The sequence below is a fragment of the Pinus tabuliformis genome, chromosome 7 (genome assembly GCF_031772625.1).
Source record: "Pinus tabuliformis cultivar Carrire ecotype Pingquan chromosome 7, CPIR1, whole genome shotgun sequence".
NCBI lineage: Eukaryota > Viridiplantae > Streptophyta > Pinopsida > Pinales > Pinaceae > Pinus > Pinus tabuliformis.
The window spans coordinates 895,860,687-895,885,722 of NC_142293.1; positions in this window are offsets into that span (position 1 = coordinate 895,860,687).

Here is a 25,036-nt window from a genome sequence, read left to right on the forward strand (position 1 = left end):
TGTTCATTCCACCTCCTATTACCCCCAAGGGAATGGTCTAGTAGAATCCTCTAACAAAAGTCTGATCAGGATTATTAAGAAGCTGTTAGAAGATAATAAGAAGAATTGGGATGCAAAGCTCAAATATGCACTATGGGCACACAGAGTGACCATCAAAAGATCTACAGGCTGCTCTCCTTTCAAGCTGGTATATGGTACTGATGCTAATTTTCCAATTCAGCTTACTCTTCCTGTGGCAAAATTGCTCCAAACAATGCAGAATGAAGAAGATGTTATGGCCAATAGAATCACTGATTTAACAGAATTATATCAGATCAGAGAGCAGCTAATTGAAAAAGCTACAACACATCAACAGAGGATCAAGGAAGTCTTTGAAAAGAAGGCAAAGAGAGACAACTTGCAGGTTGGGGATTTGGTTATGAAATGGGATGCATTTAAAGAAAAGAAAGGCAATCATGGGAAATTTGATGCTCTCTGGACGGGCCCTTTCATCATTTCACAGATTCAAGGGAACAATACCTTCATACTGAAAAGTATGGAGGGAGAACCAGTTTTTGATGGCCCAATTAATGGGCGGTTTTGAAAATCTATGTGATTTAAGGTCTTTAGGCCTTAAAACTATAAATATTTTATTTTTTCAGTTTTAGTATAAGCAAAGTAGACTCCATGCCCAATGGAACACTAGGGAATTTTGGCTAATTTGTTTTCTACAGGAAAGGCATTGATCTGCAGTTCTTGAGACCTCACAGGGAGGATCTCATCCCCAGAAGGAGCCAGTGTTAGCTTTGCTATGCAAATGGATTAAAAATAGATTCAAAAAGCTCTCAAAGGCTGCAAATATGCTTATAGTCATGCCCAAAATCCATGTTTGTTGTTCAAATCATCAAGACATGACAAAAGCTACCCACCGATCAAAGAGGTTGCAAGAGGGAAGCCCTTTGGAGGGCAGAATTACACTATCGGAAGGTGAAAATACCCAAAAAATCACATAAAAACCAAGATTGCAGGCTTATGAATCCGCATCAACCTCAGCCGTCGGATCTGGCCGATCAACGGTCCAGGTCGCGTCGGCATATCGCAAGTCGGAGGAGGCAGAGGCAGTGACATGATACATTACCGATGAGCGATCGCCGATATCGCTTCGGCGTATCGCTATCGACGATAACAAAGGGATGGGCCTTTAACATATATCAGCGATTGCCGATGGGCCGGACCCGACGACGTTATGAGTTATTTTTGATAACTTATCGGGTCTGCAGTGAAAATCGCTATCGGCGTTTTCTAAGGGGCGGGGCCTTTACATATAGCATGCCTCTGATCCGATGGGTCGGACCCGATGACACTATAAAGGATTTTTCATAATATTTCAAGTCCGCATGGGGGCCATTTTTATTGTATTTTGTGTATTGTCAATGTATAAGGAAATACACAGGAAGCCTTAGCGAATGTCGATAACGATGAAGCCCGAACTCGAAAGAGTTCGGGAAGTGAAATACATATATTTTCAGGTCCGCCAAAGTCCATTTCCTCATGTTTTGCAGCATTATTCATGAATTTCCAAATATAAAGAAAAGCAAGGGATTGGCCGGCTGCGATATGCGACTATGACCCGAAAGGCGGACCCGATAGAAAGTTATGCCATGTTTGAGGATGTTTGAAGTCCAAGTGAAACAGAAATGGGCGGGATTTAGCAGTGTCGCAACGTTTTCGCTGTTTATGACCTAGACAGACACAATAACAAAAAAGAAACATTCACAGCTATTGCTTGAAAGGGACCGGTGCAGGGATTTCATAAGAACGGCAGCCACTCCATTTCAGGTTCAAGTGGCAAGCCATCCTTGAAGGAACCGTGCAGTTATGTTATATACCAGAAGAAGGATTCGACGGAGGGACAGCGGCCGGCAAACAGAACCCAGAAAGGGAAGGGGAAGGGCCACTACGCGCCTCAACCCAAATCAAATAAAATCACGGAGCATTAACGGCCCTGCCAGTGCAACAATCATCCTAACGAACATAATGGGGCATCTTTGGCACGAGGGAGCTCCTATGCATCACAGCAGGCCACCCAAAATATCTGAGTATGGTTATTTCTCTGTCAGAAGAGGAAAACCGCCGAGCCATGCCTACCTATTGAGGGAATCAATCAGTTAAATAAGACAGAAGGATAGATTAAGACACCTGAAGCCTCAAAAGGCTGAGGACCATTGTAAACAAGCTATAAATAGCTGAAAACAAGATGTAACAAGGGTTCAACTTTTGGAGATTATTCCTCCCCTGTTTTCTCAAGCTTCTTATCTGTAGTCTTTAGTAATACAAGCTTCTTTTGCTGCTACATGTTTAATGTCCATTTCTCTTCTGTTCTATGCTTGCACTTGAACAGTTTGTTCAGGTTTTCTGTGTGTTTGAGGCCAGATAACTTTCATCTTATCTCTGCTTTGATATATTAGATTTGCAAGCTTCTTTGCTGCCTATGGCTAGCCATTTATATGTGTGATTATATACGCATCTGCCGGTATAGTCAGTAAGTTCATTTGCTGCCTGTAGCTAGCCATTCGTATAGGTCCATGTATGCAATCTACTGGCATAGTTAGTGTTCTCCATCTATCCATTAAATCTACAAACTATTGAGCATTAGCAGTCTAAAGCCTTGTGTTATTGGGGGTGTTCATGCATGCCTTGAGTGTGAATAGAGCTGAAATGGTTATCCGACTTGATCCAAACCATCTTTCATTCCAATATTTCAGAGAACAATATTAAAAATTATATGTTACCAGGAATCTCTGATTTACAACCTCGGAGAGTTTCCTGTAGTGATAACACTTCCAATCAAAGGAAGTAGTGCATGATACCTATGTCCTTCATCTCGAACTCACTTGCATGGTCCTTCTTGCAAGATCTGATAAACTTCTCATCACCAGTAAAAATAAATTCATTAACATATAAGACAATAATCAACAATTTACCTTCTACCAAAAAATGATATAGGTTTGCATCTGCTTCACTTTTTATGAAGCCCAACACGTGATATAGCTATCGATCCTAATGTACCAAGCATGGGGTGATTTCTTGAGATTGTACAATGATCGCTTGAGTCTACACACATGAGACTCTCAATCAAAAGTCTCGAAGCCTTATGGTTGATCGATATACACCTCCTCCTCAATAACTCCATTGAGGAATGCTTTTTCACATCCATCTGGTGGATCATCTACCCCATTTGTGCAACAAGAGAAATGATTGATTTTATGGATGACTACCTTGCTGGAAGAGCAAAGGTCTTCTTATAGTCAATCCTCTCAACTTGAGAGTAACCCTTGGCCAAAAATTTGGCCTTGTACTTTTCTATTATTTTGTCTATTACATGCTTCACTTTGAAGATCCATCTCAAACCCATAACTAATTTTTCTATTGGTCTTGGGACCACTTCTCAAACATTTTTGTTTACAATGGATTTGCACTCCCCCAACATTGCGTCAACCCATACAGGTTTCTCTATGACTTCCTTGAAATAGGATGGCTCAGTCTCTACTAGATCAGTCATTAGAGCCATGTAGCTAGTGTACTGATCTGGTGACCTTCTCTACCTCTGATGATTTGAAGCAACACCGATTCTCCCTCACATCCCGCACAATTCTCTCAACTTCCCTGGTTCTCTTCCTTCCTTCTCTGGATGGTTTTTGTTGGGTGGTTGTCTCCACTCTTTTCTCCTCAACTTGTGTTTGATCCACAACATCCTGAGGTTCCTCCTTTGGAGATAAAATCTCCTCCTCTGGTGGGCTTTCAAGCTCCCTCTCAAGAGAGCACCGAATGGCTTTGTCTTCATCAAATTTTACATCCCTTTGCACAAATGTCATTTTGAGGGATGGAAAGTACACATGGTAGTTATGGGGAGTTTCTATGTAACCCACAAATAACTCGAAATCTACTGTTGGCTTTAGCTTCTTCCATGATTATTTGGAGACATGGTAGTAAAAAGAGGCTCGAAAAATCTTGAAGTGTGACACATCCGACTTCCTCCTCGAGAAATCGTCCTTCGGTGTAATAATGCCAAGATTCTGATGAAGACTCCTATTGTGAAAATAGACCGTTGTGTTGCATGCTTCAACCCACAAGTGAAGATGTAGGCTTTGGTCATGCAACATCACCCTCCTTGCTCCCACAATATTGTGGTTCTTCCTCTCAACCACTCCATTCTTTTGTGGGTTGTCGGGTGTTGTCAAATCTCATCGAATGCCTTCTTTTACATAGAATTTTTTAAACTAATTCGACTCGTACTCACCTCTCTTATTTCTCTTGAGAGCCTTCACCTTCTGTTGATGCCTCAAAATTCACTACAAAAACACTAGGGATGACCACCCGGTCCAGACCTTAAAGCAGTTCCTTTTTCGTTTTGAATGGTATCTCTGACTAATTTAACTAGGTCCAATTAGCTTCTCTCAATCTCCAAATGGATTAAACTATGACTTTCATCCACCAATGGAGAAGAGACATCAGATCAGCCCTCTTGTTGATCAAGTAAGAAAGTGATCCTTAAGCTGATCTGGGGCTCAGCCAAGCCACAACTAAAGTTTTCCTCTTTGGGAAGAGGACTTTTAGGAATGTAGAATTAAATCTATATGAAAAATTATTCTAAAATGCAAGCACAAGAAACTAAATCCTAATCCTATCTCAATTAGGCAGATATAGATCTAACCCAACCGAGAGTAAGATATTTAAATGATTGAGATTTAAATATGTCTGGCTTATAATGAATATCAAGTTAACGAAGTAGTTCAATTAACTGACATTATGAATACCAAAACACATTCTATTTAAAGACCTCTTAACTAAAATATTCAACCAACAACATTTAGGAATAAGTTCACAAAATGATATTGATTGTTAAATCAGTAATTCGAATAATTAAACAATAATATGAGGAAATAGTTCACAACATATCATTATTTGTTAACTCAATATTAAAAAATATATTTCTGAGTAAATAGTCACTCAGAAATCATAATTCAACCCATAATATCAAAGATAAATAATAACATATGAATGAGACAAATTATTCATACTGAAAAAAGTGCACAAATATGAATAAAATGACACATTCTTGCCATCATAAAATGAAACTAGTATTTAAAAAAATAGTTTTAGAAATACCAATTTATTGAATCCATTTCTCAGGCTCTAGCTTCCAACAATCCTCTACGATTTTTGAACTTTCATTGTTACAACATGAGTTGCAGTATTGCAAGCTCTGCCCATCATACATAATTCAGAATGCAAAAGAAAATTCCTCAATAATCCCCAGATCCTAGATTTTCTCTCCTCTCACCTACAACTCTAAATCCTTATTACAAAAGTGCCTTTAGAATTCCAGAATTGCATAGGAGAGAAGCCCCTATACATTCTACAATCTGCTATTTATAATATTTACAAAATAATTCTCAACAAGAAAGTTTGTTGAAGAATAAATTTACTCCACCAATTTTCATTGGCCCAAAATTCCATTCTTCTATTGCTGGAGTATTCTCATTGACTAAGATCTTCTTTTCCTCATATCTTCAACTGTTTTCCTACAAAAACAAATCAAAACAAAATTAAAATTTCAAAATACTAAATCTGAAATTAAAACATATCTAATCAAATTTAATTAAATAACAATTTAGAAAGAAATCAGAGCTTTCTATTGAATCCTGTGATGGTCTAACTGACGAATGGGTTAGCACTTAGAAGAAGTCGTGGGCAAATGAGAATGTAGAAAATAAAACTCAGAAAATTGATTTTGTTTAAAAAATTGGAGCTTGATCTTCTGCCTAATTTTAGACCCATTAAATGATCAAATCTAGAAATGAAACTACTTCAGAAATATTCTCCATAATTTTATCTTTCCAATGAGTCATCCTGGGCCTCATTTGGCCAAGTAAAACTCCATTTATGAGCTTCCAAAGTTGGTGTATTAGAATTGCCAGAATTCTGGAATTTCTGTTGCATGGGCTAAAAATCAGAATTTTTAATTAAATTCTAATCCTAACTTAGAATGCTAATATTAATTAATTAATACTAATTAATTGTAATTATGTTATTAATTTATTACAATTTTAATTAAACAAAATTAAATAATTAAAATATTATTATATAATATTTATATGATAATTTGAATTATATTAAAATTATAATATAATATTATATTTTAATATTTTAAACAAACCATTAGAATCAATCCATTTCAAATACAAACCATTTACGTAGCCATAAATGAGGAGGGTGAGTGGAGGAGTTAATGAAGAGAGGATGGAGTGATAAGGAAGGTGAGTGGAATAGTGAGGTGGAGGGTGCGTGAGGTCACGATGATGTGAGGGTGAGTGAGGTGGAGGAGTTGGGAGTTATGAGGAGGTTGACCAAAACTTCATGATAAAGTTTTTAACCCATCGCATTTTTCTAATTGCAATCGCTGGTTTTTTTAAAATGAGCGGCTTATGAAATTTGTTTTGTGTGATATGTGACATGCGATATAGTAGAATTGCAATATCACATCAAAAATTTTATTTTGGCGATTTTAAATTTCGGGATTTTGGAAGGGAGGATTTGATGAGAAGTGGGGCCCACGTGAATTAATGATCCTACAAATGTGTTTTCATCCATTGTATAATTTAGCTGAGTCATTTTGTAGCACCGCTAGTGAAAAAATGAAATAATTAGTAAAAATTAACTAAGAGTTAATATTCACAATGAATGACTATTTTAATTGCAAAAAATTGAAATATCATACATTTATTAACAATTTTTAGTCCAGGCGATAAAATGATCAAACTTCAAAGGAGTGTTATTTATCAACTGATTGACCAAATGAGTCGAAACAAGTATCGATGGAAAGCTTGTGAAAATTTGGATTCAATGAAATAATCAAAACAGAAATCTGACGAAAATGAAAAAATGATAAAATTGTAAGACAATTAACAAAAATGAAAATCATAAAATATGCTTTAGCCAAAAATTAATGGAAATGGTCCCCGTTATTTAAATAATAGGGCGTGTTGGGTTTTCCCTTCAACACCTTCTTACTTGTTTCTTTCTCAACCAATGCTTTGAATTATAAGAACTTGGAGAAATTCTCATCCTTCTTTCGCATGAAGAAGATCCAACACTTCCGTGAGAAGTCATCAATAAAAATGACAAAATATTTGTGCTTAACAGTGGAGGTTGTCGCAAAAGGTCTACATACTCCATAGTGGATCCTTCCAAGGACTGCAAGTGCTTTGCTGTCCCGATCATGGAAAGTGGCTTTTGTGTACTTCCCCAAGGTACACCCTTTACATGTCTCCTACTTCTCTAGTTCTCCTTTGGGGAGGCTTGTGGTTATCTCCTGCATGATCTTCAAAGCACCATGATGCAAATGGCCAAGTCTTCTATGCCAAAGTTCACCGACATCGTGGCTCTACACCTTCTCCTCCTTGGTGCTCAATGCAACACAATCCTCCACATCTAGCTTGTAGAGATTCTTCACACGAATTGTGATTTGCTTTACTTGTTTCGTGGCTACGTGTCTCAAGAATTCCTTTCCTTTGTTGAAGATCACATCATAACCACAGTCTTCCAAAACAATAATAGAGACAATATTCTTATTTAGACCCAGAAAAAACATCACATCCTTGAGTCTGAGAGGGGAGACCGACTCCCTCCAAAAGGTGATTTTACCAATCCTGGTTGCGCTATACCTTCAATCATCTGCCATCTCAATGTGCATATGGATATCTTTCTCCTCCAAATAACTAATAAAATATCTACTCCCCGTCATATGGAATGAGGCACCGCTGTCCAAGTACCACACACTCGCCATCACTATGTTGGCCATGCATGAAATGAGAGTAAAATCAAGCTCAAATTGTGAAGTCAAATCTTCACCTGTTGCTCCTCCTGATGTCTTATTGCTTGTCTTCTTGTGTGAACACTTTGTGGCATAGTTCCTGAATTCATGACAGTGAAAGTAATTGATTTTGGAAAAGTCTTTCTTCTTTTCGCCTTCGCTAGATTCTACTTTGGATTAGGATTTCTTCCCTTTCCCCTTCTTTTCATTTCCATCCAAGCTACAGTTCTTCTCATGCTCTCCCTTGGATGAAGTCCCATCTCTAGTATTCTACCTTATTTCCTCCCATACCAAGTTGGACCATAAGCATTGCCAACACAGTAGTTTCTCCCTTCCATTCACTGAATCTTGATAGCTATGCCAGCTCTTGGGAAGGCCCAAAAGGGTTAGAGATACCAAGTCTTCTTCAGGGACATTAAAACCTACCCCACCAAGTTCATCATGACACTGTGTAAACTTGTTTAGATACTCCAGAATTGTGTCATTCTTGTGCATCTTGATACTTCAAAGTTTTTCCTTGAGTGTCAGCTTCCTGTGGTCACTACTATTCTCGAACAATTTTGTCAGTGCTTTCCACATCATGAACGAAGATTATTTTCCATGGAGATTCAAGACAATATGATCCCGCACTCCATCCAATATGATTCTCCTCGCATTTTCCACATATTTCTTCCATTGAGAAAGGTTTTGGGCATCAAATTCTTGAGGTTTTGCAACATCTATTTTGATGTATTCTAGGAACCCATTGTCATCCAATATTGCATCCATGCGGTCCTTCCATGCAACAAAATTTGAGGTTCCTTCCAAGGAATACTCTAGCTTTAGTCCATTCAAAATCCATCATCTCAATCCTAAAAAAAAACTTGCAACACTGATTTGCAAATTCGAACCTCTGAAAGCCAACTTCAATTTTCCTATTCTATTGTGAATCAAGCTCCAATACCATGTAGGAATTAATATGTAGATTCAAAAATCCTTATGAAATTTACTAAATCACTAGAGTTGAAGCTATTGTACTAATTTTTCGAAGTTAATTCACTATCTAGAACAAAATTCATAGACATGCAAAATGAAACATCACACATGCATGAAGATTTATCTAGGGGGAAGCAACTGCTCAAAACCCTTTCCTACCGGTATTGCATTAATCAGATAATAGATATGAAATACATATGATTGATCAGGCCTAATCACACCTTGAAAGTGTATAGTCTATCCCTCTCCTTGAATAACTAACTCTAGCCAACACTTAGCCAATTTTAAAGCCTTCCAAGCTCTTATTTCCTTGCGGTGTTCCTTGAGGAAATTAGCTTCTATTATTTAGGAAATCACCACTATTGAATTGCCTAATTCCTTTAGGTCCTTCCTCTCACTGCATGCAACACCTGTACACATTGGAATATATTACAAATGATAGTACACTGCCTTGGAATCTCAGATCTAAAATTGGATTAGTGATTTCTTCCTCTTTTCCAAAATCAAATAAAACAAAAATTAGGACTGTGTCAACACTTTGCAAGATTAAAAATGGGTCTTGAAACAAACAAGTTTCTAATATCTCTTCAAATCATGGATTAGTCTTCATATGTAGCTTAACATAATGAACATAATATCACATAATCCATGCAGGAATAAATAAGATCAAGACACAATTTTGTTGACAGAGTTCACCCCTCCTCAGCTACATCTCTAGGCCTGTCAACATGACTAGACCACTCATATATTTAGTATCAAAATGAAGTACATAAAGCTTTTTTTAGGTAAGTATGTGGTTATTACCCCTACAAGGTAATGTTCTCCTACAAAGAACTCTCACATGAGAATAAACTCAAAAACATCTCCTACAAAGATGACATAGTTCAACTAAAATGAGCTAAAAACATCATGTGAACCATTCAATTCCACATTGAAGCACATAATCAAAACTTTATGTTAAGGGAAGTTGAACTTGAGTTGAACCCTACTGGTTACAACTGCTACAATAGCCTTCTAGAAGTGAGAATACCCCTACATCTTCTCCATGCCCAAATACCTCCTAGAACTACTTCCAAAGCCCAACTGATCCATACACCTTTAGCCTCAAACCTGCAAAACAACTATGTAGATGTGCTCAAATATGAAATTAGAGGTTCCAAATATATTCAAAACATCCAAAAAATCCCTAAGTAGCCTCTTTTTGAGCTCCATTTGGATAAAAACTCAAAAAGTTATGAGCTTCCAAACTCTCTCATGAATTTCACTATTAACCATCCTACAAAGTTTCCCTTTTGTCTATCGGTTCTACAAATCCACCTTGAAAATCAATAATGGAGAGAAAAGTTCACTACCCACCAATGCATTTCGTTGGATGATTAATTTAGCCTCAGATCCCTTAATCCAAAAATTACGGCCACATAGGGTCGAGGGTTGGGCCTTAACGTTCGCCCCCGCTGGTTAAGCTCCTTAATACTCGGGGACGAGGTCACGTGTGGTGTCATGGGTCCAAGGGTTGGGCCAATGGCCCACACTACCTATAGAAGCTCCAAACCATTGGCACATAGTCATGTTAAAGTTCATATAACCTCGGGGCTAGGGCCTTATCTTAATTCTCGTCGCAAATCTCTACTGAGCCATCCATTATGGGCATGTGGTTATATGGGTGTGTTCATGACCAAGCGCTGGAGCTACCATCGTGCCCTACTCCTCTGGCACTTAAATACTCGGGCCTAGGTCATGTGGTGACTATGTGACCTTAGGGCTAGCCCCCTTCCTTGGTACCTTCCACCTAACGCCCAAACCCTACGCTTGTGGTCACGTCAAGGGCCATATGGCCTAGGCTAGGGCCATGCCTTAGAGCCCTCCAAAAACCTCCACGTTGTTGGTTATATAGTGGTAAGGTGACCATGGGATTGTCCCAAACCTTAGCGCCTTCAACTATTAGCTTAGGGGTTATGGCATAAGGTTACATGGCGGTGATACGACCGTGGGTTGGGCTTATTTGATAGCGCCCATTCTATACTCCACCTCCAGTTATATGTTATAGTTAGTGACATGGGGTTGGGGCTAAGTCCAAGCCCCCAGTCCTCCACCTGTGGTCACATGGGTGTGGGGTTACCTAGGGCCAGGACTTAGCCTTGGCCCCATCCCCCAATACAACTCGGTGGAAACTTATATAGAAATGTGCCACTATACATAACAAGAACCACCCTTGCCACGGTGGTAAGGTGTTGTGTTGCTAGTTCAAAATTCACGATTTCGACTCATGTGAGGGAATTTTGGCCCATAACAAATTTTAATACACCCTCAGGAGGCCATGTGGTAGCCATGCATTGACCCACGTGGCTTCCATCTATTGGACCACGAAACCACAAACATAACCAATCAAAAATCAGCAGAATTTGACAAATCTAGAGAGGACAAGTGATAGCCTATCATTGGTCCACATTGTACAGTCAGCCTGCCTAGTCACCTTGCCTAGTCATCGTATGGACTACCTAGCCAGTAGTCCTACATCCAGCCTGCAATTTTTTTACCTATTTGGGAAAATGATTAGAACATGATAACAAGATCATATGATATCTATTTTGAGAAATTCAAGTTTTGTTGGATTTATATCATTGAGCTCTTTGATTTGGCACTAGTTTCAAGAATTTTTGGGAACTTTCATTTTTTAGCTTAAAATTTATCCCCTGATCACATGTCCCCACTAGGAACTTTTGGACTCCAAAAGTTTACTTCCCTAGTAAATATAAAGAGGCTGGAACTCAAAAATACACAAAAACTCAATCCAAAAATAAACAATTTCAATTGGTTCCCTTCAAGCCCCAATCAAGGTAGTTCACTTATCATTTTCATGAAGACCTGTTGTCCTGTTAAGAACGAAGCCATCTTTATTATCGTTGTTGCAAGAAAAAAATATTGATGAGCGGAATCTGAGCATTCTCTCTACTCTCATCTTTGGCCGACTCCAAAAACACTTCATCTTGAAGTTTAAACTATTGAAGACAAACTTATCCCCACCTAGGAATTCATAAGAAAAATAAAAAATAAACTTGCTTTAATGTCTTCAAGCTGAGCTTGTACATAAAAAGTACACTGCTACAAAATTTTCCATGATATGATTGACCTTACCTACAATACATAGTTTTCTTATACAATCTCAAAATCAAAGATTCAGAACACAAGTTTCAAATCGAATACTTGTATGAGTGAACATAGGAAAAATATTAGACAACTTTGAATGACAATCTTGTACATTCAAAAAATTCCAACATGTGGACTATAACTAGTCAATACATATATCAATGAAAACATCTACTTGTTGAACATTGTGACAATGAATATTCACTTTACAAAAGTACCTAAATAGGTAATGGCAACAAGCATTTACAAAATTTTACAAAACAAAATTACAATAAGTGTACCCAAACTTTGTCTCTCCTAGGCTTGTGTGTTCTCTTCTTGCACCATCTTGTCTTGAAGGTCACCTAGGATTGTGGAGAGTCCTCTTTGCCACCTTTTGTTTCCCTTGGATTATGTAGCATAATATCTTTACCTTTCTTTGAATGAAGCTCCAGATGCAACTTCCAAAATCGTCCAATGTCATGTCCATGCACCTTGAAATGAGCACAGGAAAACTTCTTCTTATTTGCTGACATAGAAGTTCTCTCATGCGAAATAAAGTCATTATGCTTGATGCCTAAAATTTGGTTCATCCTTTTAACCATTATCATACTTTTCTCACATACAACCAAACAATTTTCATAGCACCACAAAATTTACAAGGGTACTTATTCCATAAGTATTCAAAATTTCCATGCATTGGAAAACACTCTTGAGAGTTATAGCTATCTCTAGAGTTGCATTTTTGATGGTTGTCACAAGGTGGTGACATCTCATGCTCAGATGTTTGTTTGGATCATTCCCCAAACTCCCTTTGACCATATCCTAATCCCATATGCTTTGGTCTCTCCTCAACCTAATTGGATTGGTAAGACCTTGGCCATTTATGACGAGACATCCACCTTCATATCCCATCTTGGAAATAAACTTCATAACTATGCCTTTGGTATGTTGCTCAAACACTACAAAAGAGTTTTTATGCATATAAACGAAAGGAGTGGAACTTGAGATGCTAATTATCTCCTTAAATTCATCATTCATCTTCTCAGCTTTTGATGATGACGATGATGGCCAACTTGTAGATGGCTCTAGCTATCCACTCTGATCCACTTGTATATGATGTGCTTCTTGAAGATGTTTTCAAAATGTACACGCAACATCTTCCACATATGGTACAAAACCACTATTTGAACCATTCTCACATACTGGCCTCATGACAGAGGTTTCTTTTGCAGGTACAAGACTAGAGCTTTCTGTAACTTTGTCATCAAGAAATTGCTGCATAATAAAGCGCATGTGTCTCTTCTCCTCTTCAACTACCTCTAACATCCTTCTCAACTATATGTTCTCCATCTGAAGAGCTAAATTATGCTCTTATAGGTCTTGAAGACTCTTTTTTCTTGCCATTCTTGTAACTTAGTCAACTAGTGCTCTAATACCAAACTTATTTGAAATTGGATTAGGTGATTTCTTCTTCTTTTACAAAATCAAATAAAACAAAAATTAGGACCGTGTCGATGCTTTGCAAGTTAAAAAATGGATCTTGAAACAAACATGTTTCCAATATCTCTTCAAATCATGAATTAGTCTTCATATGTAACTTAACATAATGAACATAAAAACACATTATCCATGCAGGCATAAAGAAGAGCAAGAAAAAAGTTTGTTGACGGAGTTCACCCCTCTTGGGCTACATCTCTAGGCCTGTCAACATGACTAGACCACTCATATATTCAACATCAAAATGAAGTACATAAACATTTTCTGCAGGTAAATATGTGACTATTACCTCTACAAGGTAATGTTCTCCTACAAAGAAATCTCACAACAACAACAACTCAAAAAAATCTCCTACAAAGATGACATACTTCAACTGAAATGAGCTAAAACATCATTTGAATCCTTCAATTCCACATTGAATAACATAATAAAAATTCATGTTAATTGAATTTGAACCTGAGATGAACCCTACTAGTTACAACTGTTGCAGTAGCCTTTTGGAAGTGAGAAAACTCCTATAAGGTCTTCTCCATGCCCAAATACCTCCTAGAAATACTTCCAAACCCTAACTGATCCGTACACCTTTAGTCTCAAACTTGGAAAAAGACTTTGTAGATGTGCTCAAATCATAAATTACAGGTTCCTAATGGATTCATAACATCCAAAAACCCTTAAGTAACATCTTTCTGAGGTTCATTTGGATAAAAAATAAAAAAATTATGAGCTTCCATGCTCTCTCACGAATTCCACTATTAACCATCCTACAAATTCGCCCTTATGTCTATCAGTTCTACAAATCTTCCTCGAAAATTGCTAACGACGTGAAAATTTCGCTACTCGCTGGTGCATTTTGTTGGATTATTAATTTAGCCTCAGACCCCTTAATCCAAAAATTACGACCACATGGGCCACATCGGGTAGAGGGCTGGGCCTTAATGTCTGGCATCGATGGTTAAGCCCCTTAATACTCGAGGACAAGGTCACGTGTGGTGCCATGGGTTCAAGGGCTGGGCCAACTTCCCGCCTTACCCATCAGAAGCTCCCAACCATTGGCGCACGGTCACATTAAAGGTCATATGACCTGTTGGGTGATTTAATTGTGATTTAAATCCCTGTCATTAATTGTCAACCCAAGGTTCATAGACTAATGAGATATACCTGTACAATATGTACTAGGTGGTTATTTATCATAATAGATTAATCTAATGCAATTAAAACTAATTACAAAGAAAATTAAACCAATCTAATCCAAACTAAACCAAACCAAATATAAAGATATTCAAATCACACTTGCATAAAGGAAATCAGACTTGCTTGAAATTGAAATCACACTTGTAGAATTGAAATCACACCACACTTGCATAAATGAAAATCACGCCACACTTGCATAATTGAAATAACACCACACTTGAATAAATAAAATCACACTTGTTGAATTGAAATCATACTCACAACTGCTGAAGTGAAATCACATTTGCTTAAAGGAAAAACACACTTGCAAAAAATGAAAACACACTTTCTGAACTGAATGAAATAAAATCACTACACTATGTTACCAATATGTATAAAGGTGTGCAAACTGTGGTTGATGGGGTCCCTCCATTCCTCAGCAATCCCACTGAACAACTATCACATCTTGGAGATCAAAGTGGCAGAATGTATTTCATAAAATGGGTTACAAAATATTACAAGAATTCTCTATCCTCACTTTACAAATCATATCTTGGTTGGAACTTGGAACCTCCAACTAGCAACTAAAAACTAATAAGTCTAACACCTAATACCTCTAACTAATAACTCACAACCCTTTGTATGAAGGGTGCACTCCTATTTATACAAAAATTGAGGATAACTATTCAATAAATATAGATCCTTATATCTCTCCTAAATCCACATTTATCTCTTGTGGTTACAACCAATCTCCTAAAAACGTAACATACAAATCCTCACAAAATTCTCTCATTCATGATTCTTCTCCTTTAAATGTGCTTAGTTAATGATCCACATCTTCTACAATTATTCCACAAATATTCATGAGTTGGAATTTGAAATTCGAATTTGTGGTTGGGTGGCCAAATAGGATCCTTCTAGAATCTCCAAGTAGGCCTACAATATCACAAAACTCATAACACTTTTAGATATATATGAAAACATGTTAATTTCCTAATATTTAATCATAAGTTCACTTATAATACTTAAAATAAATGACTTGGAAAATAATAATTATAAACCCATATGATTATGAAAATAGTTACTTAATGTAGGGTAATGGGGCTATAGAGTTATGGAATGAGGGTAAAATGATTGAAATGTGGGTAAAAGTGAATGACATTTTGGAGGCCCAACATGAGCTCAGGGGTAGGGCCTTATCTTAGTGCTCGTCACAAGTCTCCACCTTATCTTAGTGCCCTCCATTCCTGGAATGTGGTTATATGGGTGCACCCATGACCAAGGGTTGGAGCTACCGTCGAGCACTACTCTGCTAGCACTGAAATACTCGGGCCTCGGTCCTGTGGTGACCATGCGAACCTAGGGATGGCCTGCTTCCTTGGAAACTTCCGCCTAATGACCAAACCTTGTGCCTGTGGCCACATCAAGGGCCATATGCCCTAGGCTGGGGCCACACCTTAGTGCCCTCCATAAACCTCTGCGTTGTTGGTTATATGGTGGTAAGGTGACCATAGGCTGGTCCCAAACCTTAGCGTCTTCAATTGTTAGCTCTGGAATTATGGCATAAGGTTACATGGTGGTGATACGACCATGGTTTTGGATTATCCAATAGATCCCACGCTATACTCTACCTCTAGTTATATGTTCTAGCCTACAACCTGGGGCCAGGGCTAAGCCTAAGCCCCCAGTCATCCACCTATGGTTGCATGGGTGTGGGGTGATCGGGGGCCAGGGTTTATATAGAAACCTTATATAGAAATGTGCCACTGTACATAACAAGAACAACCACGATGGTAAGGCACTGTGTTTGTAGTTCGAAGGTCACTAGTTTGACTCCTTTGAGGGCAGTTTGTCCCAAAACAAATTTTAATGCACCCTCGGGAGGCCACATGGCAGCCATCCATTGGCTGACATGGACCACGAAACCACAACCACAACCAGTCAGAACTCAACAAAATTCTACCAATCAAGAGAGGAAAAGTGGCAGCCTGTCATTGGTCCACATTATATAGTTAGCCTGCTCGGTCACCTTGCCCAGTCAACAGTCCTGCACCCAACCTGCACATTTTTTACCTATTTGGGAAAATGACTAGAACATGATATCGGGAGCATACAATATTGGTTTTGAGCGATTCAAGTTGTGTTGGATTCAGATCGGCGAGCTCTTCGATTTAGTGCTAGTTTCAAGAATTTCTAGGCACTTTAATTTTTGAGCTTAAAATTGATCACCTCAACAATCTCCTTCTCAACTGGGTAAATCGAATTCTCTACATGTAACAATTATTTTGGGTTGATTGATAAGTTAATTGGTTGATCACTAAGTGTTTCACTTCCACAACTTGACCTCCACTAGTTCTTCTAATAGTTAGAACTAGTTTAATTGACAATAAATCAAATTAACTAAAATATTTTGCTACAAATTAACAATTAATCATATTGAATTAAGCTCAAGCATCTCCAACTTAAGTTAACTGAGTTAACTGAGTGACAAGTGCCATGTCACCTCAGTTAACTACCTCCAAGATTTCTACTAAAAGAGAAATTCGAATTTTCTCTAATTTGACCAAGGCAAAGTCAAACTAAGATTTTCTTGTTGTGTTTTCAATAGTAAGATAGTTTCACTTAACAAAATAAAAGTTGGGTAACATAAAATTGCATTTTTCAATGAAGGGAGAATGGTAAATGGACAAGGCTAATATGCTTTGGGGAAAAGAAAAGTGAACCTAAAATAAATTTGAATAACAATGTACTAATGTAAAGTCAAAGTATAGGATGGGGAAAGATAATGGTACAAAACGAAAAGAGGTCTCCTTTTAATATTTCTAGTATCATTTGATAACTATAAGCCTTGCTATTAGGGAATTCCAAATCACGGAAGCTAGGTAAAATAATTTACAAGGCAACACATTGTAAAAATTAAACTAATTATGTAAAGAACATAACAAAATCCAAGAAATCACTTATAGTAAATAGGTCGTTGATCCGGATTGGATCATTATATTATTTTTCATCCATCTCGATGCATTCAGAGTGGAAAAATGTAAAACCCTCCTCCCACATCTACCAAAGCAATCGGCTAGTAGGGGTAAACATGCGATGAGAGGCCACTATGATATGATTTGACCTCCTAAGTCATGTTAAAGAAGTGGAACTGAAGGAAACACACCATATAAGCATTCAACATCAACATTAGGACCTTTAGGAAGCAATTCAGCCTTTCTGTTAACTAGCCCCTGGGTCCCACTAATATTTTGGACCACTTTACCTCTAGATGCTCTCATTCTTTGGGCATGCCAACGTCGAGGGACCTCTGGACGCTCTGACAGGCTTGCAAGCCAACGTCCAGTGATCCAAGATCTTTTTCTTATAGATGCATAAAGTATTACATGTTAAATAACATATTAACCAAGAAAATTTAAGAGCACATAAAACATGAAGAAAAATCATGGAAACTTGAAAAGACGACACAAGGAATTGATTACTGAGTTCTTCCAATTTCGACTGTGTCTCTGGGCCCTGCTCTACAGTGGGGAGGTCTTCTTTCATTAAGTGGCATCAAATAGAATAATTACAAGCAAAATTTTACATAAGGACCCTTATACCTCCAAGCTAGAATATGGACGGAAAATGGAGAGCCCAACTACTGAAACTGACACCACCATCGAATTCCTGGAGTTGAGAGGTGTAAAATCAACTATAAATTTGTCAAATTTTGTCACTGGGAAGTTATGCAACAAAGGGAATCTTTTTGATACCCCTAAGATTCCTTGGGCATGGTTCCACCCCTTTGCCTGACTCATGGTTCCGCTTTGCACTGTTCCCGCTGGTCTGCCCTCTGTCTGGCGCTCTTCAAATTCGGATTTTTATATTAGAGGGGTGGTAGAGTTTTCAAATCTGCCACTGATGGCAGAGTGGCCAAAGCGCTTGACTCTCGGCGAGGAGGTTGTGGTTCGAATCCCACGCGTTCCCATCTTGGCGACGGTTATATGTTGTATGGTAAAGTTTGAGTTGCATAGTTATATGATTGTTGGTCATTGATTTTTTTAAATGAGGCCTGCCCTCGTGGGCCAGGCAGGTTCGACCCCCGCTAGCTCCACCATTACATGGTACACATATGGTATATGATCAAGGTGGCAGCATTTGACTACCTGCCACCCTTATAAAATAATACTTTTTCTGGTTGTGGGTAGGCAGATCTGGTGGGCCCAACCTGTCCCAATAATATATATATATATATATTTTATGAACCATATGCCAAAGTTAAAAAAATCTCGAAACTGGAGGTTATTAGACAATTTAATTATCCTAGAAATTTGTCCGCTCGGGCACCGGGCGTTGTTCCAGACCAATTTTTTGCCTCCTTAAGTCTGCCACTTGTCTAACTTTGACCAAACTTTGACTGGCTCTATCTCCTTCATAGGAGCTCAAATTTGAGTTTTGTTCACATTGTTGGAATTAGGATGATGAGAACTTTGATTTGGTCTTGGATTTGTTGCGATTTAACAACTTTGATTTTTGAGCTATTTCTAAGGCCACTTGTATTTCAAGATCCTCCTAGATCAATTCTCCCCACTTAAAGAGTTTTTGGACCACCAAAAGCATTAACATGTCCAACACACTTCCTGCGTCCTTGCCAAACCACACTTTTAATCATCTGTATGCAAATCAGGTACATTGTTTGCAATGACATACAAACCACACATGACTCAAACAACCCCACACTTGCCAAGAGTTTATAACACACACTCTTTGGTAAAGGTTTACATAATAGAAACCAATACCCCAAATACTCATAAAAAATGCCAAAAACATAATCATTGCATTTTTAAGTGATGGAAAATGCATCATCACTTTTACATTTACTCACAACTTATGATTTATAGACTTTGACCATAACAAGCTACTACATCTAAAAAAACCATATTTTACTTAATAAAGCAAACCACCATGAATGTGGTGGATTCGTTTGTTGAACATTTTCACCTGTTGGATTCTCTATCGATGATTTATGGGCATGAAGCATCTGACACGTGGCTTTCTGGTGTCCCACCTCATTGTAGTGACTATAATGATTCTTTCTTCTCCAAACTTTCCAGGTTGTCTTGGAGCGATTTCCCCTAGTGTGTGTCTAATAAGTGTTCATGGATCCCTCATTATTCTTCGAATGAAATGAAGTGTTCTCAGCATCTGTTGTTGCCAGCTAGTCACTAGCTGTTTTGGAGCATTCCCCAACTTCCTTCCTACCATACCCATGTCCTGCATAATGAGGCAATTCCTCTACTTTGATGGGGTTCATGATGCCTTGGCAATTAATGTCGAGGCCCTTTCCTTGATATCCCATTTTATTCAACATTTTTGATCCAATTCTTGTAGTATGTCTCTCAAAAGCAATGAAATCATTATCATAAAAAGTACATGAAATTGAAGAGTCACTTTTTACCTCAGGTTTATGCTGTAGCTTTTCCAAGGCCTCCTCCTTAGCTCGTAACTAGTGTTGCAACCTTTATTTCTCCTCCTCTTATTCTTGTAGGAGTCTCCTTAGTTCAACATTCTCTGCCTGAATTCTGTGATTGATTTCTTTGAGTTCTTGGAGCCATGCTGCATTTGATGTCCTTCTCGTCTTTGGTATAATACCTGCCGAAATTTTTGTCTCATCGTATGAATCAAAAACTAAGCCAATGGGTCCATCTATTGCGATCCCAAAGGATGCAATTTTCATTTCATCACCTGAATATGACCCAAGGTCAATTGGTCCACCGCCTGCAAATCCCACAGTTGTGACCTTCTCATCCTCCTTTGGTTTATAATCTTGGTGCATGGTTGCAACTGTCTTCTGCTTCTCCCACCATACAAGAGTGGTGTCACTCAATCTAAGGGATGCTAGCTGGATCTTGGCTTCATTGTCTTTGATTGGTTGTATGCGGCAATATAACTCAACCCGTTGTATCCAGTTATATAACTTTTCTAATTAGATTCTCCACTGAATACAGGTAAATCAAATTTGACATCCAACTTGAAGAATGGTTTCTTAGATGTATTTCTTTGATTCCTGTTAGAATGATGAGAAGAAGAAGAAGAACTGACACTAGAAGATGGAGAGGGAGGGGGCTCTTCTCCACCATCTCCATGATTTACCGATCCATGATCGTCTACATATTTCTTCTCATGCCTGATGGCTTTCTCATACTCTGCAAATAGCTTGTCTACATTCTCTTCCATGTTGTAGAGTGCCTTGCGTAGTTCCACTCGTCTTCCCAACGAGATTCCTTGTCTTCCATGTTTCTTCTTCGTGGTGCACACCTTGTGTCGGGATCAAAGGACTTAAGCTTTCTTTCACCTCTTTGGAGCTTGTTCTTGGTTAGTATATAATCGTGCAATTCACATTGAAAAAGACCTACTCTAATACCAAACTTGATCCAAGATATTTTGCTTATAGATGCATAAATAATTACATGTTAAAGAGAATATTAACCAAGGAAAGTTAAGAGCACATAAAACATGAAGAAAAAATCATGAAAGCATGAAAATACGACACAAGGAATTGATTACGTAGTTTGTCCAATTTGGACTACGTCTCCGAGCCCTGCTCAACAGTGGGGAGGCCTTATTTCATTAAGTAGCATCAAAGAGAATAATTACAAGAAATTTTTTACATAAGGACCCTTATACCTCGAAGCTGGAATATGGTCAAAAAGTGGAGAGCCCAACTATTGAAACTCACACCACCATCGAATTCCTGGTGTTGAGAGGTGTAAAATCGACTATAAATTTGGCGAATTCTATCACTGGCAAGTTATGCACCCCACGGAATATTTATAATACCCCTAAGATTCCCTGGGCATGTTTCTGTCACTCTGCCCGGCTCGTGGTTCCGCTCTGTACTATTCTCGCTGGTTCGCCCTCTCTTCAACACTCTGCAAATTCGGGTTTTTATATTAGAGGGGTGACAGAGTTTTTAAATATGCCAATGGTGGCAGAGTGGCCAAAGCACTTGGAATCTTGGTGGGGAGGTCAGGGTTCGAATCCCACAACTTCCCATCCTGGCGATGGTTATATGTTTTATGGCAAAGTTTGATTTGGGTAGTTATATGATTGTTGGTCGTTTTTTTTTAAATGGGGCCAGCCCATGTGGGTCAGGCAGGTTTGACCTCCACTGACTCCATTGTTATATGGTACATATATGGTCTGTGATTTGGGTGGTGAGGTTTGACCTCTTGCCACCCTTATAAAATAATAACTTTTTTTGGTTGGGGATAGGCGGGTCTGGTGGGCCCCACCTGCCCCAATAAGATTTATTTATTTATTTATGAATCATATGCCAAAGTTAAAAAAATATTGAAAATGGAGGCTATTAGACAATTTAAGTACCCCACAAATTCGTCTGCTCAGGAGCAAGATTCCAGGTGCCATTCCAATCCAATTTTCTGCCTCCTTAAGTCTGCCACTTGTCCAACTTTGACAAAACTTTGACTATATCTATCTCCTTCATATGAGCTCGAATTTGAGTTTCGTTAACACCGTTGGAATCAAGACAACAAGCACTTTGAGCTGGTCCTATTTTTGCTACTATATAACTACTTCGATTTTTGAGCTATTTCTAAGGCAACTTGTATTTCAAGATCCTCCTCGCTCATCTAGGGACTATTTTTCTCAGTTCTATGCCAGCGTCCCCAGGGTTTAAGCCACATTTTCAAGCTGAGAGCCCGGGTCTCTACCAAGAATTGAATGACACCTTCAGAACAATAAGATAACATGGAAATAACAATACTAATGCAATTACTTGAGTAAGACCGTGACTGGACCCCTACTTGCTATGTCAGGAATTTTCTCAATCATATCAAGAATATGTAATCTACAGGTGTAAATAAGAGATCTGAGGATAGCGGTCTCATACTTATCTGATATTTTCTATGATACATTGTTTCCTTATCACTTTCACTGTTGTTTCATCCATTAGGCCATTGATACACTGCTCATTCATATATAAGTAAAAACATGATGCAAGCCATACATAGCCACTGTCATAACACATATTCATAACTAGCATAATAACAACAAAAACACCAAGGATACAATAGCCATAGAATCCACATATAAACCAGTGTAATACTCATGAGATAACAAGGAGAAATAATCCTTTATTAATGATGCAAAAGCCAAACCGAGGATGGGAATTCCATGTTCCACCCGACCATAGAATGGCTGAGCGAAATCTCTCTTAAGTCATTCATCCCCATGCCATATTCCAATCATGAGTGTGGGCTCTCATATAAAACCTCAATCCAAAACCATCCAGGGCTTCCAACATCAAGGTATGGGTGCAAAGTTTTATATCTATTATCTAGTCCTCATTCATCAGTCTGTGGTGCGCCCCTCTTGCAAGACTAATCAGTTCCCTCTGGCCACTTTTTCTAGCTAGCATCCTCATCATAAGATCCAATTATAACTCAAGAATCCATGGAACTCAATCTCATTTGTCAGTTATTATTAACATGCATCGTTATGCTCATAACTCAACCCATATAACAGTGATTCCACCTCACGATTGGACATCATAAAACCATCATCAGATTGGTCTCAATCCAAGTCTTCGAGGGCTTCCGAAGTATTTGTCCAACCAAGGCTTTTAGGACTAGTAAATCAACCCACAACTTTTACCGGGCTTCTAGATCATTTGTCCAACCAAGGCTTCTAGGGCTAGTAACTGAACCCACTAAGGGCTTCTAGATAATTTTTCCAACCAAGGCTTCTAGGACTAGTAACTCAACCCAAGTTGTTACAAGGATTCTAGAGCATTTGTCCAACCAGGGCTTCCAGGACTAATAACTCAACCCAAGCTAAGGAAACATGAGAACGAACCAAAACAAAACAAGGAAAACAAATCCACATTCACCATGACTATCGAGGAAATGGAAAGGCTAGGCAATCCACTGTTAATCTCAACCATCCTCCATATCAATGACATACCATAACCAGAAAACCACATGCATATGCCATGCATGCAAAAACTAGCGAGAAAAAAATACATGCAACTCAGTACCTGCAAGCAAAATCTAATGTAGTTGTTGATCCCAATGTCCTCTTGTGCTTTCTCTCTCTTCCTTTTCCTTCTTGCTCCAAAACTCCAAGTGTGCCACACTCTACAAGAGTGCTACAAGAAAAATCTAAGTATCCAAGAGTATGAGAGATAGAGGACAATGAGAGAGCTCCAAAACTGAACTGACCACGCTTACACTGACCAAGCCTACACATTGATCCTTATAAGCCTTTTTATCAATGAGGCCTCTATTTTATTCATTTTCCATTAATTTCCTTCATTTTCTTCCTCACATGCAACATGTGACCTTTCACCTTCCTTTTCTCCTAATTTCCATTATTTTCATAAATAAAATTCCAATTAATGCCTCATACCTTTCCAAAGCCTTAGCTATTTGCTTTGCCAATCTCCTTAGCCATAATAACTAAAATGAACACCCGCTAGGATTTCTTCCCCATGATTCATCTTAGAATACATATCCCATCACCATGACCTTATATATTTTTACATGAATTCTTAACCAGGGTTGTTACAGAACCCTCCCCCTTTGGTTAACACCATCCTCGGTGTTCAATGACACCTATAACCAATAATAGTGCTGAAAACAAAACATACTGCCCATGGAGCTTTATAACATAGCTCGTTGCATTATTTATAATAACCATATGCTAAAACATGAAAAACATACCATTTATTGAAGCTTTATAACACAACTCATTACGGTATTTTACAATCCAATTATACTTATACACATTTTACTCAACCACCAAATAACCATACTGTCTATGGAGCTTTATAAATCCAACTAGATATAGTATTTACAATAATACACACATATTCACATATGCACATTTTCTCAACTGGCAAATAAAAGGATACGATGCCTGCATCCACAATAAGGGTCCAGAGGCTCACATCTCCACCCTCAAAGTAATACCAGGATTCACCTCCTTCCCAGGAAGTCCAGAATCCACTACAAAGTCAAATCTGCATCAAATGTCCAACACTACAATCCATTGCCACTTGTCCTCTCAGTGAACAATTATCAGCTCATTCTTCTGGGCACACTCCCAATGTGCATTTGATTCCATCTGGTAATTCTAATGACCAAAACAAGTTCATCTCTGGTCTTCCCTTCTCTGCTACACAGTCCCTCAGGAAATCCAATCACCCCCGTTCATGTAGTCACTCACCTTCCAAGTTCCACTGGTAACCCCATCCTGGGCAATCCATCCCTTCGCAAGGCTTCCTTGCATCAGAATATACATAAACCAAGGCATATCTCTACCTTAAAACCATCATACCAGTCATAGCATGCTCATGGAAATCAATGGACACTATTGGGTACAAATGTCCCATAATGGCCCTGCTCC